Below are 6472 nucleotides of genomic sequence, written 5' to 3'. Positions count from 1 at the left end.
CCCCCCAAAAAAAAATCAGCAGGCCTACAAAAGGGAATCCGCGGGCCTATAAAAGGGAATCCGCGGGCCTATAAAAGAGGGGCCAGCAGTTGCCCATCCCTGAGCTAGCTAATAGCTAGTTACATTTCTCTCACGCTTATAAAGCCAAAAAATGTTATATAGAAAAACAGCATATTATTTGATCTGAAAGGTAAGCTGTGTTAGCCCAGTCGCTAGCTTATCCAGTGTCAGTGATACATAGAGCAATCCTGTGCTGTCTATCTATGGGAACAACTGTAATCAGTTTGCAAGCAACATTGACAAAATTAATTAAATTAAATTAAATTAACCTCATAAAATGTTACCTGTAATGCTCATCTCCTGTAGCCTAATTGTAGCCTAACTCCTTATGTCATACTTTACCTACATTTCAAGGGTTGTATATTTAAAAAAAAACATTTTTTTAACCTTTTTTTAATAAAAAATAATTTATTACCTTCAATACCATTCATTCTTTACAACTCATAATTTTCATACATACTCCAACAATGGTATTTTAATTTAACTAAACAAAACAAAAACCCCAAACAAAACCTCAGGGGAGCATCTTCCCTCCCCGTCACCCTACAAACTACCTTTCCCTATCTCCCCGTCCCTAATCTATCCCCTTACAAATCTAAATGACACCCAGCCCTAAACCCCCCTTCCACCTCTCCCGAGCAGCATGCTGCCCCACTTCATCTCCTCCCTCTTCATCCTCCCCCTCAAATCTCCTTCCACCCTCCTCACTATCCCTTCCACCCCCCAATCTCTCCCTGTCTTCACCATGTTCTGCCTGGCTTCCCACAGCCCCCGTTTAAAGAGACTCATGAGAAGCCAGAGCAGAAACCTGTCGCTATCCGTCCCTATTTCAAGGGTTGTATATGCACTAAACTATTTTATATGTCAGCACATGTTCAAAATCTGGTATATGATTTGCCTCATATTCATTGTCTACTGGTATCCTTTTAAATTGAGAAACATACTGTACACTGAGTGTACAAAACATTAAGGACACCTGCTCTTTCCATGACATTGACTGACCAGGTGAATCCAGGTGAAAGCTATGATCCCTTATTGATGTCACTTATTAAATCCACTTCAATCAGTGTAGATGAAGGGGAGGAGACAGGTTAAAATTAAAGAAGGATTTTTAAGCCTTGAGACAATTGAGACATGAGCTGTGTTCGAATACTCATACAAACCACACTAACCATACTATTTGTGATGTAAAATGAGCATGCTTATTGGTCATAGTATGGAAATAGAGTTTCAAATGTTCCAAATGTTCGCCAAAATACGAAGTATAGAAGCAATGGACACTATTTCCGTGCTTTTAAGGCCCATAATGCAATTATTTAGAAAATGGGTGGGGCTTCACAACATTTTCTGATTTGAAGAAAATGGCAGAAAAAATGCAGCCAAAATCTGACGAGAGCACATTGCTGTAACATATTATGACAAATATTAAGAAAATGTCGAACAACGTAATAAAGTAATGTAAGTTACGTTACAGGTCATGTTGGCTGACAATTTGTTAGCTGCGCTAGGCTTACGAACCGCACAGCATATCATTAAAGCAGTTGCGTGTATGTACAGTTAGCTACCGAAAGTTAGTTGGATACTAATACATCGAACTTGCCAGTATATTAACTATGTGCTATCTAACTAACTACCCAACATGTTTTGACTTGATTAATCACATAATTCTTAGCTTAGCTAAGTTGTATAGTCGTTGTGCATTCTGAATGGACATTGTTAACGAAGTCGTAAGATGTCTAGCTAGTAATATGTTACGCTAACAATCTAGCAAGAAGTTGCATAGCAACATTATCAACTTCCAGTAGTACACTCAACTGAAAGGATACCGCTCGTTTACAGTATACTAAAATGAACTAATAGTATGTAGTATATACTCATTAAGTATGTATTATACAGTATGTTAGTATGGGTTTTCGAGCACAGCTATGGATTGTGTGTGTGTGCCATTCAGAGGGTGAATGGGCAAGACAAACCATTTAAGTGCCTTTGAACGGAGTATGGTAGTAGGTGCCAGGCACACTGGTTTGTGTCAAGAACGCTGCTGGGTTTTTCACACTCAAAAGTTTCCCATATGTATCAAGGTGATGATGGTGATGCAAAATGGATTAACACAGTTGATATACTGAGAAAGGGTGACAATCAAACAAAACAGATTGGAGATCTGACAACTAGACAAAAAAGGAAATGTATATTTGAGAACACAACACAGAAAACACAGACACATTACAGACAGAACCCCTTCCCCTCTTTATTGCAGGATTGTGATATGTCCTTACAATCTTCACAATATTTTCAGTGGTAGAAAAGGGCAGCCAGCAGCCACGTGGATGAATGGAGACAAGGAAAAAAGTGTGTCACCAGAGCTGTTTAGAGCGCGTTGTGACATTTTGACTTTATCAGCGTAATCCATTTTCAAATTCAATAAACATAAATCGCAGACTGTCGTCCACACTTGATCATTTGAAAACTAGCACTTGAAACTAGCGTAGGTAACAATGACCCAGACGGAAAACCGTGATACACATAACACACAGCTCCTCTTCTACGGGCGTGAGGGGGAGGGTTCTTGAAATGTAACAGCCAAACAAAATCTTGCCTCTGGGAGCCAGTGGACCATTCAAACCATTTTTTTGCAATACAAAAATTGTCCAGACCTCCAAGGGAGGCGTGACAACAAGGTGATTATGGAGGTACGGCAACACAACATGGGAAACTAGCATTGACGCTAATTATAAGTGCACACTCTTATGATACCTGCCCGGGGACCTGGCCTATGTGACCCAGACACTGCCCCCTGGTGTAGCGGAGGTTACTACTAATTATGGTGCGCTCCGGGGAAGATAGGTACGTACTAGTTGGTACGCATTGGAGTAGCACATATTTTGGTATTACTGTATGGCTCAGTCTGTTGAGCATGGCGCTAGCCATGCCAGGGTTGTGGGTTTGTTTCCCGGGGCTACCTATAGGATAAAAGCATCTGCTAAATGGCATATATTATTATGTATATACAGCATATTTTATTTGTACCCTCTGTCATAAGACATAATGTTGTCTGTAATTTAACAGGGTTGAAAACTCACTTGTATTGTCCAAAATGGACCGCGATTTGGTCAAAAACCTACATCAGAGTGACGTAATATATGGCGTTGAAGGAGGTCTGCAGTACTCTCTAGGATGGATTGTTTCAGTGTCTTGCACATACTGTACAGGTGCTCAGCATGTATGGGATCATCTTATAGTGAGATGATATAATCAATATAACAAACAGTGTCATAAATGCTATTCATTCTCCTTCCAAAGGAACGCGGGACCTACTCCTTTAATGCCACCATCTACGCCGCCCCCCCTGTGGGCGAGCAACGCTGGGCACCCGAGGCCAAACCCCGGCGCTGGGGTCCGACATGAGCTGGGTCATAGGTCAGGAGAACTGCCTGTTCCTCAATGTGTAGACCCCCACCCTGAAGCCTGAGGCTGGGCCACCTGTGATGGTGTAGATCCATGGGGGCTACCCGAGAGAGGAGCTGGCAGCCAGGAATGAGGTGGTGTACATCCTCTTCAACTAAAGGCTCAACCTCCTGGGCTTCCTGGCTCTGAAGCTGCTGGGAGAGGGCTCACCTACTAGCACTTATAAGTTCGGGTAGTCCCTCCCCGTTTTGGCCCTTTTTGCTTCCATTTGATGAACTGGAATATACTGTTGTATGTTATATAATGACATACAACAGTAGAGCAGAAGATGCCAATCCATAAATTCTTAGTCCCATGTGTCAACATGACAAAGTGGAAACATGAAGAAAAAATGTATTTGTTTTTCAGCCAAGTTCCTCTTCTTCTTGGTATTTTGCTGGCAGGTAATGTGCAAATAACCCTTGTGATTGAGACATTAACAAAGATGATTAGTCTACAATGAGTCTTTCCTCATCAGATTCCCTCATCCCTGCCCTCGCCACAGTTTAAGGTGATGAGCATGCATAACTGCAAACTCCTGGCCCAAAGAAGTTAGCACCAAGTTAGTATTGCAAGCTATCAATGTCTAAAGCAGTTTTCTAGCAGGTAGTTCATGGTGTGTTCAAGTATGACAGTGGAGGCGATGTAGCCATATAACAAACTATTTACCGTACTTAACAGAGCTTTAAAATATTCATGGTATTTATGTTTGTACTTCCATCACCCTGAATATTTTAAAGTGTGTATACCTACCCATTAAGATGTGAATATTTAATGTTCTTTAATGCGATTTGGCTAACTGGAGTTGCCTTGTCTTGCTACAGATGCTGGGAGAAAAGGTTTTCTTTCTCGGCACGCTAGCCCATTCTTTCACACACACACGCACACACACACACACACACACACACACACACACACACACACACACACACACACACACACACACACACACACACACACACACACACACACACACACACACACACACACACACACACGTGTGATGGGAGCTTTTTCATGGTGTAGCTTTTGTGTAGCTTTTTCAGAGTGCAACAGTTTTAACTCTTAAGGAAGCCATATGTGCACACACACACGCACACAAAAGAGGTGATCTAAATCCCCTGTCCCATGTCCTATATCCGTATCCTGATCTAAAAGTGTTGGGTATTGGCATAAGCTTTCAGGTACTCTAGGTTAGATGAAGATTCTGAAATCGGAACAAGGATATGGAACATAGAAAACGAGGCCATGTCAGAACGGGATTGAGCCAGGCTTCTCTCATCTCTAATTGGTGTCCCAATTGTCACAATTGTCCCCCAGGAAACTACGGCTTCGTGGACCAGATAGCAGAGCTGAATTGGGTCCAGAGGAACATCCATCTGTTTGGAGGAGACCCCAATCAGGTCACCATTTTTGGGCGGAGCTCAAGTCACACGGGGTGTTAAAGAATTCTCTTTTATCTGTGAGACATACATGTAGAGTTTGGTTGAGTCATTTCAGAGATTTAGATTTTTATCGTTGGTAACAAAACATATATTTGTGGCATCTCTGTGTTATCTGGGGGAGAGCAAAATATGCATTTCCTTCACAAGATGGACCAATAAACTTCTGTCCTATTCTAATCTACTCTACCCCCATAAATGGGATGTCTGTGTGGACCCTGATGATGTCACCGCTGGCGAAAGGTCTGTTCCACAGTGTGGTGGATATGATAGGCTCCTACGTGTATAACGCATCACTGGAGAGGGTGGAGTCAGACAACCTGACCTGCCTCCGAAAACTCTCCATCAGTCAGATACTACGGATAAACACACATGTACACCCTCTCACACACAATCTTGCACACATACACAGTCCACCAGACAGATACTATGGGTATACTGGATTCACACGATGATTTTAAAGTCAACCGTGCCAAACTTTCAGGTAACTGCCAAAATAGAGGAAAGACTAACATAGTGTCTTAATAGGGTGCCAGAACAGCTTCAAGGCACCTTGGCATAGATTTTACAAGTGTCTGGAACCCTATTCAAATCAAATCAAATCCTTTTATATAGCCCTTCTTACAACAGCTGATATCTCAAAGTGCTGTACAGAAACCCAGCCTAAAACCCCAAACAGCAAGCAATGCAGGTGGGATGTGACACCATTCTTCATTCAAATTCCATCATTTCTCGTTAAGGGTGGTGAAAAACTCTGTCTCCAGCATCTCCCATAAGTGTGTCAATTCGTTACTCGGCAAACGGAAGACAGTCCTCCCCTCCTTGATAACCTCCTGTCGAGGAGTGTATCCTACCGCATAGAATGTCTTGCACAACTAGCTTGATTTGTTTTAATCAGATATTTACACATTTACTTTGGATTCCACCCCTGTAAATGTAATTTGCCTGATGATGCTCGAGTAGAGAAGGAGCTTCTGATTTCATACAAGCTCATTTTAGTCGACATCCTCGCTGCCTCCCTTCGAGAGAGTACAGAGTAGAGAGGACGCAGGAGTTGAGCAAATCTAATCCAGAAGATGTCATTGTATCCCTCATTTACTTGTGTTTTTAAAAATGTAATTTACAGCCAGTTACCTGTATTCTTTTCTTGGCATTATCTTGCCACCAGATGGCAACTGTGCACAGTTCAACATATTTTGATACAATAGAATAGAGAGTAACTGTCATTATCTCGCTCTCTTTCTCTGTCCCTGCCTGGCCATTCCATGGAAGGAGTAACCGTCATGGAGGCCAGATGACCTAGTACACCTGCCAACAAAAGGGCGCTTGGTGGTGGACGGTCATGTTCTCCACTCCCCTCCCTTAAAAATGCGGAGGAAAGGAGGTGACTACAATGATGTTCCATTCCTAATAGGAAGCACAGAGCAGGAGACTGACTTCAGGTGAGTAATAATGGAATCTGTTCCATTACTCTTAAACTGCTGGAAGCAGAGAGGAAGGTGCAGGCAGCGAGAAAGAGGGCCCAG

This window comes from Oncorhynchus tshawytscha, linkage group LG04 (assembly GCF_018296145.1).
Source record: "Oncorhynchus tshawytscha isolate Ot180627B linkage group LG04, Otsh_v2.0, whole genome shotgun sequence".
Lineage (NCBI taxonomy): Eukaryota > Metazoa > Chordata > Actinopteri > Salmoniformes > Salmonidae > Oncorhynchus > Oncorhynchus tshawytscha.
This window is presented reverse-complemented; position numbering follows the sequence as displayed.